The following is a 15008-nucleotide window of genomic DNA, read 5'->3' as shown; positions in this document are numbered from 1 at the left end:
TCTCTATCGATCAAGTTCAATGAATCAGAAATTTCATACAGCTATTAGATCGTTATAAATATTATTTGGAATCAGTTTTAATGTATGTATTAATAAAAAATTTAAATTATGTTAAGATTACTTAACAGCTTAGGCGTTTATGTATGAATAGACGAACCTAATTGATGTGTCTTTTAATTTTGAAAAAGTTATTATCCATTTGTTTGTATTTCATAATCTGGAAAATTTTAAATTTTAAAAACAGGATCAAGATTGGAATTATAAAGTTTCATATAAAGTACTAAATATATATAAAAAAAATCTTAGAAACCAGCTGCTAAAAAAAGCTTAGAAATCGCTAAAGAAGTGTCCTTCACAAGATCGGATACAGTACCCTGTTTTTTTTTTTACATACAGACATTCAAACACATTTTTCCAATAATTTATCAAAACTCTAAATCTACACTGTAAAATTTTTAGTTTTCTTTCAGAAGTTCTAAACGGTAATATAAATTATTCAGTCATGTTTATGGCTGGAGGTTTTCAATTAAAGATTTTCATTAATTAATTAAATTCATTTACATAAGATAGCACTTCTTTAATTATTATTATTATTCCATAAAGTTTATTATCATACAGTTTTAAAGCAACATTATTTATTCCTCAATTTAAAATAATAATTTAGATTTATAAGCATGATGCTTAAAACAATTATCATATTAATCTATACTAGTATTTCGTAAACGCTGTCTCAAGGACAAGGATTAAGCGTGAATACCACGTCGATGAGTAAACTATACTTTCAGTGGTTAGTTAGCAATAACTAAATCCGCATTCATAATATGGGGGTACATCAGGTTTTTAAAACGATTAATGTCATTTATAGAACTTACGACACGGGGAAAAGTTAAAAATATTTTTAAATTATATGTAAAAGGCTAGATCAATTTATTTTTATCATTATTTTAATAATCTTTTTAAAAACGTTTCTCATTCCGAATGTATGGTACCTGTATCCTGTATTCTAGTTGTTTTTTGTTGATTATACATTAAAAATATGTTACCTTAATAAAATATTAACGCATAAAACTTAAAAATAAATTATAAATTGCGTATTCTAGACAAATTATTTTTTATTAAAGAAAAATTTAATTTAAATACTAAAGTTAGATAAATAAAAAATCAAGAGACGATCAAAAAAATTATTGTTTCTATCATTTTATCACTACGTCAGTTAGAAACAATTGGTCGCTTCTTTGTGAAGTTATAAATTCTGTATTATTAATAAACATTGATAATATTGATAACCACTGATTTGTTATAATATTTTGAACTCAAATATTTTTTTAAATTTTTAATAATGATAAAGAAATTAAATTTCCAACAATCAGTTTTCAGAATGAATAATTTTTATTTATCTCGCTTTGCACGTTTAATTTTAATTTTCTTTAAAATTACAGTAATAAAGTAATTAAAAGATTACAGGTGGTATTTCAAGTGAAACACATAGTGTAATAAATGTGTCGTGATTGAGGTGTGTAAGTTAATTATTGTGGCTGGATCACGTAACGGAAGCGTTATTTGAAAGAATTTTATGTATTTGTTTTTATAATTATAGGGTTTCTATTACAAGGATTCAAAACTTGGAATTTGATGGTATAATTCCAAACTTATTTTTAAACATTTTATCCCGTTATGAGAATGAAAGGATATTAATTTATTGATTGGGTAAGGCGTTCTTGGCCACCATCACCAAGCAACCGGGGTTCGGTTCTTTGTGATTCCCCTCTAACGGAGACACCCCCGAAGGGACAGCCCCTACGGGACTCAGTCTTTTAGCTCAGGGGACTGGAGAGTCTCCGCAATTCAACACCACCGTGCAAGCACGGGCGAACGGCAGCTCCGTACGGAGCTGTCCCTCACCTCTCGTTTCCCGATATTTTATTTTTTTCCCAACAGATTTCAGTTCGCCAAACTTCCTCCCGACCCTCGGCTCAATGTACGTGATACAAGCGATACGCCCACCTTCCTTTCGTAGACGCTCCCCCTGTAGTCAGTTGCGTTGGCATCTTCCTTAGACACACCCTGATAGCCGCCACCAGCTGCTCAATCGAGGTCATCAGATGCGCGTACAGCCTCCTCTTCGACGTACGGGGCCCTCCAACGTTCGATAGTAACTTAACCAAGTTCTTGTCTACCTAGCTTTTTCACTTACCGCCTGGACCATCGCTTCCTCCATCGAAATCGGGAAGGACACTAGTCCCGCCTTCCTGCCATTTGGACAAACAGAGATTTATCGCAGGATAGATGGAGTCCCACCCCGACTATCTACTCACCGACTATCGGTGTCACCTCCTCTTCGCTCTTTGCCACCACCATCAGGGCAAAATCATCAGTGTAGGCGATAGGAGTACACTCCGTGGATATCGCAACCGGAGGACTCCATCGTACACGATATTCGACGGGACTCAAAACGGAGCCCTGGGGCACCACACACGTGGACCGGAACTAGAGATCTATCATTAAGATAGTCTTCCAATATCTTCCCAAGATAGCTGCTTACACCCCACCCCCTCAGCGCCCGGAAATATTTGGGCTTAAATTTTTTCAAGAATTAAAAAATTTAAATTTATAATATTGCAGTTTTTATTTTCTGGATATTTAGTTAAGTGTTATTTATGAAATCAAAAAAATAGATTTAATAATGAAATTTTACTCGAAATAAAGAAATTTCATCGGAGCACCGTAAAACTCACAAGAGAGGCGAATAAAGTTTACGCCATAAACAAAATGGTGCATTTATTCCTGTACCTTTTCCTGGTAACATCGTTAAACCATCGTAAATTTCACCGCTTCTTTCTCTACCATCACCCCCGCCGTTATAAGATCACGAACTGGATACTTGTTCGGATCTTTCTTCCGAAAAATCCAGCCTCGCGCCGAACAAAAGAGCCGCACAGGATCGCAGGTTTCGGAATGTATCGGTTCACATACATCGGTGATGGAAGGTTAGTGTAAATTAGAAAGAAAGTTAAAAAGGGGAATGAATTTTCTGTTTCACTTACTTAATGAGATGAAACAGGAAGTATATTTTTGAATAATAAAATATTTTTATTTGAAAAGTTTGAAACTACGTCTAAAATAAATTAAAATAGATTCCCTTAACTCAGAATACTGTTTTTACTTATTTTGCAACTGGTACAAGAAATCACTCTGAAATTACTTTTCTTATTTCAATAAGAAAATTAAATAATAAAATATAATAAATTTCAGGAAATTTGTTTTTAATTTTAACTGAGTCCTTTGAATTTGCAATGGACTTATTTTATATGTACTTCATAATTTGTTAGCTTTCAGAAAGAAGAATTTTTTTTCATTTCATGAAATTAGTTTTTTCATATTTTTTTTCTTATTAGCTTTTAGAAAAAAGAATTTTTCTCATTTCGTGAAATTAAGGTTTTTTTCATATGATTTTTTTTACATTCAAAAATTCAGTTTATAGAACCTTTGAAAAAATGTCAACGGAGCGCATAAAATTTCTAAATTAGTAATAAACATTTTTTTCTGACGTAGTTGCTCTGATATTACTGTTATCCTCAATTTTACTGATTTTTTTTGTATAACTTTCCCTGATATTTTTTTTACAACAGCCAAGGTATAATAATTAAAAATTTTATTATTTTATAAATAAAGAGTTGTTATTGTGTTAGACTAGAGTTGTTATTGATGAGTTAGACTATATGATATCGGTATATATTATAATTGGAAGAGTTCGTTTTTGTTACTTCATTGTCATATATAAGTGTAAAATATTTTTAGTATAAACGTCACATTCAGAGCTTGTTCATTCATATGAAAATAAAAATATTTATACTTCGTGCGTATAAATGTAGGAAATTTGAACTTCTCATTATATATATATTGTCAGAAATAATTGTTGCTCTAAAATGTAATCAAAGCTTACGCTATTTTAAATCCCATTATTTCAGCAATGAAATTTCTTTTAGTTCAGTTATGCAACTGAGTTTCAGTATTGTCTGATACAGGTTTTATGTAACAGTTATGTTACTTAACAATAAAGATGAAATTGTAAATAGTTGTTTATCATTACATACAAACAGAAACATAGCAATATAGCTAAAATGTACAATATAAATATTTTATACATATATATGTATTATACATAGCAGAAAAACACACCATAATCTTCAATAATAATAATAATAATAAAACTGCTCGGGAAGGAACTGCATAATTGCAAAGTTTTCTAAAATCGTATTAAAATGAATGATTTTCGTTTTTTAAACATTACTCAAAAATACGCTTTTATTTTAATACTTTTATCATACAAAGAATATTTTACGTATTTTGACGGAAGCACGCGTACACGCACAAGGAGGACGTCTCAGGAAAAAACAAAGGAAGTATATTTTCTTGAGTTTTGTATTCGAGTTGCTGTTATCCCAAAACTTTGCATTAATTTCTACTCAATCAGAAGTATAAAATTCTTGATGAAATAGGTTAAAATTAACCTGTGATTTTTATTTTTTATAGTTATGTATTAACCATTCTCCCAGAACTGTATGTACTAAAAATTATTGTAAGTATAAAATAAATTGGTGTGAAAAAATTATATTTTTAGGTTTGGTGTAGTTCACTCTGTTCAGTAAGAAAATAATTTGTTACTGGATTGTAAAAATGTTAATTCTGAGAAAATTATAATCTAAAATTAAGTGAAAATGAATAAAAATCTAAAGGGTAGAAAAACTTAAATATTTAAGAGAAAGGTTTCTACAACTTAGAAAAATGTTGAACCATGAAAAAATTGGGAAAATAAAGAAAGCATATGAAATAAGTAAAGTAATCTCCGTAAACCCAGAAATAGGAGATTATATCACACTAATTAAACCCCAAAGTAATTACGAATCGGATATGAAGAAATTTTATATTAATATTATTACTAAAAGTATTAGATTCAAAATATCTATATTTTTTAAAGTTTTATCGGCTCCCCCAATATTGCTCACAAAGTTTTTTTTTTTGAGTAGCTTGCAACCAAAAAAATAATAATAATTTTCCGTAGGATACTTGCATAGTAAAAAATAAAATTCTGTTAAAAATATGCAATAAATAATTTTTTTAAATGGTAAGATAAGAATGCGGATATACTGAGCTTAATGTAAAGTGGGGTTATGTTGGCAAAAGTTTGAGAAAATTGATCCCAAAAACTATCTTGGAGAGTTTTTGGGATCAATCTCACATTCAACATCAACATCTCACATTCCTTGGAGATTTTGACACCAACATCATCAAAAAAGTGCTTCATATACTAGTTTCTATACTAGTATACTAGTCATACTAGTCATTATACTAGTTTCTTTTAAGTTTCTGTACAAAATTTCATCAAAATCGGTTTATCCAGTCAAAAGTTATTTAAGCTTAAGCTAGATTTATATTTTACTCACTTCCAGAAAACAGTTGTGCGTATTTAAATTTTTATAACTACTAAGATTCTATACGTATAACGGGAAATCTAAGGGTTTGTTTTTTATTTGTTTGTCAGTGTGTCGTACTTTCCTTTGTCTTTATTAAAATAGTAACCATTTTCCTTCTTTTTTTTTTTAATGTGTATCCGGAACTATTGTTTCTCTTCGTATTTTTATTTTAATCAGCTGTTACTATTTGATGCTGAAAAATGTGTTTTTATTATAAGTACTATGCGATAATTATGTAAATTAGTGTTTTTAAGATGTCAAGCAGGTGTAATTTCATTATTAAAGAATTGTCTCGTTACGCAGAACGTCCCATATTAAAAGATGAGTTAAACTAGATATAGTAGAAGATAGTAAAAAATAATAATAAAATTTAAATATTAAATAAGTGAAACTTAAGAAATAATAAATCTAACTAAAAAATATTAATCAGTTGCTTACGTACTGAACCTTTTCTAACAGTACTATTTTGCTATTTGGTGTTTGAAAATTATTACCAGTGTAAGAAAGTATGTTATACATTATGGAATAGAATACTATACGTTTATAATAAATCTATTTTTAATTTTATACTGGTTGTTGTATTTTTTTCTTACTGATTTTATTTAATGATTTTTCTCTACACAGAGTTATCAGCCGTTTCTCCTCGCCATTTTTCTACATCAGTGATAACAGTCAGCCGTTTCCATGTTTCTAACAAACATTGCTCCTTCAATCTCTTCTAGACACTTGCATCTTTCACCATTTTTCTACGTCTTTTTTCCGATTTGGAATTATTTCCAACATTTTTTCGAGAAGTTGCCTATTCCAAAGAACATTGTTTATACATTCTTTGTTCCATTAATATCAGTTTAATTAGTTTTATTTGGCTTTACTTGTACTTTTTTTTCATTTCGATAGTTACCTATAATTTTTTTCTGTATCTCAAATCATATTTAAATCAATTTCTTAGGTAGAGACCATAATTAAATTTCATCACAATACGCAAGTTTAAAGGAGTTTCCTTGAAACACAACCATGGATTTGTATAATTCACATAAATCCATTAATACTAATAAAATCACAAGGTGAAAGAAAAAATTACATAAGTATAAATGATCCCAGAAACACATCCACGTCCTGATTATCACTAATAGGTTCCTAGGTCTAATACATGTAGCCGCTTTAACTGTCTAACATCTTCCCCAATGTCTAAAAGGTTAGCTAGCTAGTTCACGTGGTGATTAAGTTTTATTTTGTACTTAGTTGCCAATCGATTGGCAACCAAGTACAAAATGAAACAAAATACTCACCGATTTCGGCGTTCAGAACGAACAACGGCGTTTGCGTTATGCATCTCGCAAATTCATTCTAAAAGCGCTGAATGGTCTCTATATTGCTGGAACTTGCCGTAACTTGCCAAAGTTGGATTCAGTATGTCCAAATAGTTTTTATGATCGCTTTGTACAATAGTAGCTTGTAGTTATTTGTCACATTGGAGACTATTGACTTCATTTTGAAATATAAATATTTTTAAACATAAATGTAGAATTTTTATTTGTCAGATATTTGCAAAGTATATAAGAAAAAAGGTATTACATTTCTACAAAATTTACCATGTGATTTTCTATGCTTTTTAAAGTCTCTACTAAAAAAAAGTGATTAAATAATTCTCCATTACGTATATGCACATTCTTAAATCCACAATACATATGTACTGTAGCATACTTTGTTTTCATATCTTAGCACCGTTCTATATCACATTTTATTAATAAAACATGATAGATATATCTTTGAGGACTGGAAAAGTAGAACATTTCATAACTTTTAAATTATTGGATCAGGTAGAGAAAAAAATATTGATAAAAAAGGTGACACAACTTGAAAGGGTTTAGATTTGAAGAAAAAATCCATCTACATAGCCTTTTCTTTTCGTTTTCCTATTTACCGGGAATTACCGTTCAGGTAATACTTCAGAGGATGATATGCATTAGTGTAAATGAAGTATAGTCTTGTACAGTCTCAGTTCGACCATTCCTGATGTGTGGTTAATTGAAACCCAACCATCAAAGAACACCGGTATCCACGATCTAGTATTCAAATCCTTATAAAAGTAATTGCCTTTACTAGGACTTGAACGCTGGAACTCTCGATTTCTAAATCAGCTGATTTGGGAAGATGCGTTCACCACTAGACTAACCCGGAGGGCCTATATATTTTTTACCTTACAAAAAACAATAACAAGAAGGTAACACTGTAAAAATATACCTTGAAAACTTATTCCTCTCTGCCTAAAAAAAAAATATTTTATTTATATTGGATAATGGAGAACATTGTATAAGATTATATATATAAACCAGCAACATTTTGCCTGAATATGAAACCATTTCCTCTTCGTAACTGAAAATGAAAGAATTTTTATAAAAAATGATTTAATTATTGTTTTCTTTAATTATCTTATTGTTCCATCATAGATTAAAGAATTTATTTTGCTTTTATTTTAGAAAATAAATTTTTTGTTAATATAGTTTAAACCAAAATGTTTCGCCACCCCGCCGCGGCCTTTCATCCGGAGGTCCGTGATTTAAATCCTGGTTAGACGTCACGCCTAACCAGGGTTACGCTGCAAATTTATATTTTCATATTCCCACATACAAGCTTCTTTGTAAGGTTCTGTGGTATATTAATTCATCAGTCAAAAAAAAATATTTCACATTTTACCTTATCAAATTTTATAATTTTAAGTAAAATCATTCCTGAGGTATAAGTAAGTTAATCTGCTAATATATATGAATATAATCTACACTTTGAAGTATTTTTTTAATTCAAGTTACTTCAAAATATCGAGAAATATAAAAACTTTTAGAAGTTTGAAGGAATTTTTTTTTTCTTATAACGTTTCTTTTATGTCATAAAAAAAATATAGAAAATATCATAAAATGAAAAAGTAAAAAATTCTACTACGTTAAAAAATAATCGATTCAAGAATATTTTAAAAATCAGTTTAACTATGTAGTAGGTAATTAGAAGAAACTTCGTTTTTAAATACAACTAAAAACTGTTTACGTATAAGGATCAGCGTAAGCAGTTTACAAAAAAAAAAAAAGAAGCAGTAAATGTAGGATGAACAAGTAATATAATAATAGTCTAATAACCGTAGTAATAAAATATAATTTTCAAAAATATTATTTTTGAAATCAATTTTAAATAATGTGTTTCGATATGGTTATCTGAACTAGAATATTTTCAAGAAAATGAAAATGAAAGAAACTTTACAACTCTTTTTCAACTTAGATCTGTGATTCAGAGAAATATGAAAATTATATTAAGAGAAGTTTTCATCGTACATTTTTAGATTTAAATTGAAATTTATTTGTTAAGGAATGTAACACGATAATTTTAATAGCTATCTACAACTAGGTGACAGATAAAAAATATGAGTTTGTTGATAAACTAGTTGGGATTATTTTCTTATAAATGACCTTAAGAAGAGTAAAGAAGCTATATTAGAATAAAAATGAGGATGAGATAGATAAATTTTAGGATAAGGAGACGTAAGAATGGAGAATAATATTTATTATATACGAGTAGTTTAAACAGTGTATTATAACAAAATTACGTAAATTAGAATACTTAATGAAGTTATAAATTGTAGATAACAGAAATTCTGAATTGGGATAACTGCAATAAAATTTGGTTGCAGCTTGCATAATTTAAATTAGATAACTTAAAATATAATTATTTGTTTTATATTAAACAAAAAATTGTTTTATATAATAAAAATATAAACCTCTTTAATACAAGTGATTCAAAATATGATCTGAGGTCATCATCACCTTGATAGTACCCCGAAATTAGTTCCCTATTACCCCTATTAGTCTGCAAAAGACATTTCATGTATATTTTTGCTAAACTTAGAAATATTATTCCTGCTAAATTTATGTATAACGGAATGAACAAAAAACTCCTTAAGGAAATATATGATTGGATAATGACAAATAATGTGTTTGGATCACTATACTAAACATGTTTTTGCCATCATGTCTAAATGATACATAATTAGTTAATTTTCTAATCCAATCATAATAACATATTGATTTTTACTTCCTTGTACGAAGTAATGGAAGTAATGTGATAGTGAAAAATTCAAATTTTTTAAGATTTCAACGGAAATATTCGTTTTTACCATCCCTGAATCCAATTTGACTAGTTTCGTTGTGATGTCTTTACGTACGTATCTCGCTTAACTCAAAAATGATTCGCCGTAGGATGTTGAAATTTTGGATTTAGGACTGCTATAACATCTAGTTGAGCAGCTCCCCTTTTGTTTGCAATCGACTGAAACAATAGTGTCCAAAAAAGCCCAAAATCCAAAAAAAATTGAATTTTGGATTTTTTCTTAACTGTAGTAATAAGCCCTCATTGAGAGCTTTTCAACAACATATAAGTGGTACTTATTTTTATTGGTTCCAAAGTTATAGCCAAATAAAATTTTAATTAACGAAATATTTTGATCTTACAAGGGCATATCGGTTCGAATCGGACTTCATCTCCTTTTTTTTAATTTAAATATATCGATTTATTAATATAATTATTAACCTCCAATGGCAAAAAAAAATTTGCAATAAATAATAATTCAATAACAATGAAAAAAAAAATATGAGAAAATATCACAATCTATTAATGAAAAAAAAATTTTATGTTCTTTTCATTTTAAAAATATGTGTATATGTAATTTAATAGGCGTAAAAGGAAATCATGTGGTGTCCACATCAGATTTTTTATATAAAATCCTATAACGGAGCTATCCTAACTAAGGACTTGTTAAGGGTAAATTTATAATTATAGTCATAATAAGATTATGTAGTATTATTTTATATTGTTATAAAATAGTTTTAACTACACAACAGATATAAAAATATTCATTTTACTCCAATTTATATAATATACTAAGCATGAAATAGTACAACAATATAAACGTTATTTACAAGATCGTCATATTCTTCAACGTATCTTCTTGATATTACTAAATCTAGTATGTTGAATTTTAATGCACAGATGCGGGTGTCCATTTGTTATAGTATTACTACGTTTACTATTTTTATTCTTTCGTTGTTTTTCTAAAATAATAAGTTTAGATTTTAATCGATGTCAATCTTTAACAATTAAATGTTTGTTTGTAAGAACTTTTATTTATTTATGTAAGAAATTTTAGTTATTACTACTTATTTTAAAAATAGTTTAAATTTTTATATCCCCTTTTTAGTACATTTTATAAAGTGTCTCATGCCTACACACAAGTTATCCTTTGTAGGTATTATGTTTTCTAATAATAAATTGTAATTCTTTTTGTCATAATTCGTACAAGTTAAATTCATTTATTTGTACAATAAACAAATTATAGCCAGAATATATTTATTTCATAATTGTGTGAAAAAAAAAGAAATTATAATGAAAAACTAATACGGGTGGACGTGTATGGGACGAATTTAAAAAATATTCAAGATCCTCGATTTAATTCTAGTAAACTATTTGTTGAAAAAAATTGTTTTTCTTTTAATTTTTAAATCTTATAAATCAATTAATATAAAACAAGAGTTTCATAACATATTATACGTTTGTTATTATTTTCTTTTCGCTATTCATCAGAGATATTACCTATTTTATTCGAAGTAGTGCAATTTCAACTACCCATAATTTCATTGATAAATTAAATAAATAAAGTATCGTATTTGCCCTAATGTAGGTCGAAGTTTTTCCAAAATTCCCCCGTAAAATGGTTGACATATGAAGTGCCTAGAAGAGAATAGGTTCTGTTCGGCGACCTTCTTGGATGTTCAGCAAGTCTTTGACAAGACCTGCCGTCTGCCTAGTTTGCTCCATAAGCTGAAATGCAGCCTTACTCAACCCTTCTGACTGGTTTTGTAGAACAACCTTGACGGGTTTTTTACCAGGTCAGATGCAACTATGGGTTAACTGGATTCTTTGACACTAAATCAGAGGTTCCGCAAGGTTCCGTCTTAGAACCAGTCCTGTTCTTAAATTTCTCAGCGGAACTTCCTGCTTCAGACCATGTCACTGTTGCCTAGTTTTCTGATGATACGAAATCCTGGCTGTTGCCAAAAAGGCCTACAGCCTCAGCAAAGCTCGAATCGGTATCAGACTTGATCGGCGTTTGGTTAAAAAATAGAGAATAAAGGTTAGTTAGAATAAGTCAAATCGCATTACGTTTGCGATGAGAAGAGGTGATTGTCCCCGGGTCTACCTAGACGGCATTTTTATCCCACACCCTGACCGCGTGCGGTACCTTGGGATCCATCTTGATCATTGTTTGACGTGTTGACGTGGAAGTATCACGTGAGAGAAAAAAGGAAAGAGGTAAACACCAGGTGTAAGAAGCTTTATTGGTTTTTTGGATGGAATTCATATTTGTCGCTGACTAACAAAATTGTAATATATAGAAGGTGATTCTAAAACTGATATGGACGTATGGCATAGAGTTATGTGATACGACGAGCAAGAGTAACATTGAGATTATACAACGTTTTCAGAATAAGTTGGCGAGATCTACTGTAGAGGCACCGTGGTTCGCATGGAATGAAGAAATACATGACTACCTTGAATTATCGTTGTTCGCGAAGAGGTCAGACGGTTCGGTCCAAATTATAGGATGTCCACTGACTAAAACGCCTACTTGTCCTGGACATGGGGGAATCTGAGTAACTTTTATCACCTTTTGATAAATATCTTTCTATGCCTTAATGAGGAGACTAGCCTCATTCCATTCTCTCATGAGCTTGTTATATTACTGTTTGAATATCATTGTCTGTTGTTTAATTCTGTAAGTTTTCTCATTATGCCTTTGTCAATTCTTGAACCTATCTGATCTTCAGTGCTTCAGTGCTTGTGGGTTTATATATATTAACTTAATATATGTTTGTATGTACTTTATTTATATATTTATGTATGTGTACTTTTTATTGAGGTGTTCGTTGGAAATCCGTTATCATTTGCTTTTTATTTTTTGTAATAAGATTACGATTTACTTGTGTTTCCTCACTTGGAACCGATGTAAATAAACAAATTGTGAGACAAAAACGTTGTGGGGAGGGGTCAACACATATTTGAGAAAATATGTTATTTATATATATTTAAGAGTAGAGTGTTATCTAACTAGTATCTGTCGCTTAAGTTTTTTTTTTTCACTTTCTCCAATAGTAGGATTCAAAACTGTGGCAATTTAAATTAAAAAATTCTATTTCATCTACCGGTAATGATAAAAACTAGAATATATCTAACAATTATTACCACGGTATGTTTAATAATGTAGAAAATCAAGAGGATGGAAAAAGGGGTTTCTGGGAAATATGCACACAAAACTGGTGTGAAATTCTCGGATATCTACTACATTCTCGGAGGTTACACGCCCACTCACACATTCATACGTCATAGTTAACGGTGAATACAGTGATCTTTCACACTGTTCCATAATGAAACAATGTACAGACAAGTAAATACTTATACGGTGTTTGCTCCGTTTACTTTAAATGATTGTACATTTCTTAACAGTTGGGTAAAATTGTCACAAACTTTAATGGAAATTTTATTTTCCTTCATCAATTTTACTCCACTCCATTCTTAGTTAAAATTACCCAATTATTTCTGTAATATTATAATTGAAATACATATCACATTGTAGTGAATTTTTTTCTATTTTAATATATTAATAACCTAACCGGCATTAATCATTTTCCTCTCAAAAAATATAGTAAATTTATAACAATAAAGTTTGAATGTGAAATAATTTCAATTCAGTTATAAAATGAAAATTAAATAAAAAAATTGTATTTATGTTAGGCGTCACAGCCAAAAACAATCCAGTTAATTTGATCCTCACTCTAAAAAATGACTGTCTCAAGGTATACAGGATTGTTAGATTTAAAGAGGAATGAAAGAATGAAGTGGTTTCCCATTGCTTTCTTCACTGAGCCAAGCGTACTGTAGCACGTCGATATTTCAAGTTCACACTGAAATACAGGATTCATTCACCTTTAAAAATTATATTTTGACCTAGTACCACAGGAACATTCTTTCTTTATCCTGTTTAGCCTCCGGTAATTACCGTTCAGATAATACTTCAGAGGATGATAGAGGATGATATGTATGAATATAAATGAAGTATAGTCTTGTACACCATTACTGAGATGTGTGGTTAATTGAAACTCAACCACCAAAGAACACCGGTATTCACGATCTAGTATTAAAATCCGTGTAAAGATAACTGACTTTACTAGGACTTGAACGCTGGAACCCTCGAATCCAAATCGGCTGATTTGGGAAGACGCGTTCACCACTCGACCAACCTATTGTTTATCATAGGAACTATACGATAAGTATTGTAATAATTTTACTCACACAAAAAAAAACTCCCGTTTTACTGCCTCTTGCACTTCAGGTTCTTTACATCCATCATAATTATACGTAACGAAGGAACAGACAATATCAAGCATCAGATTAATTTAAACCTTTCAAATGGAAAACAATGTATTATTACTTTGTATCAATTTAGGCGAAGAATAAATGGTATTGTTCTTAGCTCAGGTAAAATTACAGTAATCGTATAAAAATTGAAGATAACAAAAGATAACACCAGTTCAAATTAGTTTGTGAAATCGATAAAATAAATTATAAAGATTTGTAAAGATTTATAAAGTCAACCTCTTCAAATTCAAAATTCAATTTTTTTTTTAATTACAATATTCTGAGGTAATTGATCAAAATATTATTTTAGTAAAATCTTTAGTGATTAATTAATGAAAAATTATTACAGTTATAAAGAAATACAATGTATATTTTTCCTTTCTATACCACTGCCTAAATTTTTACTTTAATTGTTATTTTTTGGTGCTTCTTGAAAAATAAATTTATCTATTTACTAATCAATATCAAGAGATAAAACTTTCTTCAGGAATAGAAATATTTATTTTGTTCGTCCATAAAATAATATAAATGAAACCATCACGCTTAGTGCTTACTGTAATTTATTTTAATTTTATCTAAAAAAAATCTGTATGTATCTGTATAAGTAGAATTATTCACGAAGATTGTAATAAATTTTCAGGGCGTTTTCTACTGTAAAAATGATAAATAAAGTTCATTTAAACACAGATTCGGAAACGCTTCATTAATGAGTGTTGGCTAGGGAAAGATTTCCCCCTGATTTCTAAGCAATCGGTAAAACTAAGCCAGATGGAACTCTTAAAACCCGAAGTCCTAAGGGTTCTCTTAAAAATCTTAAAGGCAAATTTAATTGTTTCATATTAGACTTGAAAAATTGAAAAAAAATAAATACATCCCAGAACTATATTTTTAGTATTTGGAGAATAATAAAAAATTAATTTACCCCAAACATAAAAGTGTGCGCTTTTCGAACCCAATCATTTGTATTTCACCCCAGATTTTTTGAAAACTATTAAAAATACACTTCTAGGAATTATTGTTTTCATTTTTTCCGATCAAATTTCATACAAAACCAGTAAATTTACTTCTTAATTTGGA

The sequence above is a fragment of the Lycorma delicatula genome, chromosome 10, assembly GCF_047948215.1.
Source record: "Lycorma delicatula isolate Av1 chromosome 10, ASM4794821v1, whole genome shotgun sequence".
Classification (NCBI taxonomy): Eukaryota; Metazoa; Arthropoda; class Insecta; order Hemiptera; family Fulgoridae; genus Lycorma; species Lycorma delicatula.
The sequence above is the reverse complement of the archived record's forward strand: the minus strand, read 5'-3'. Positions refer to the sequence as shown.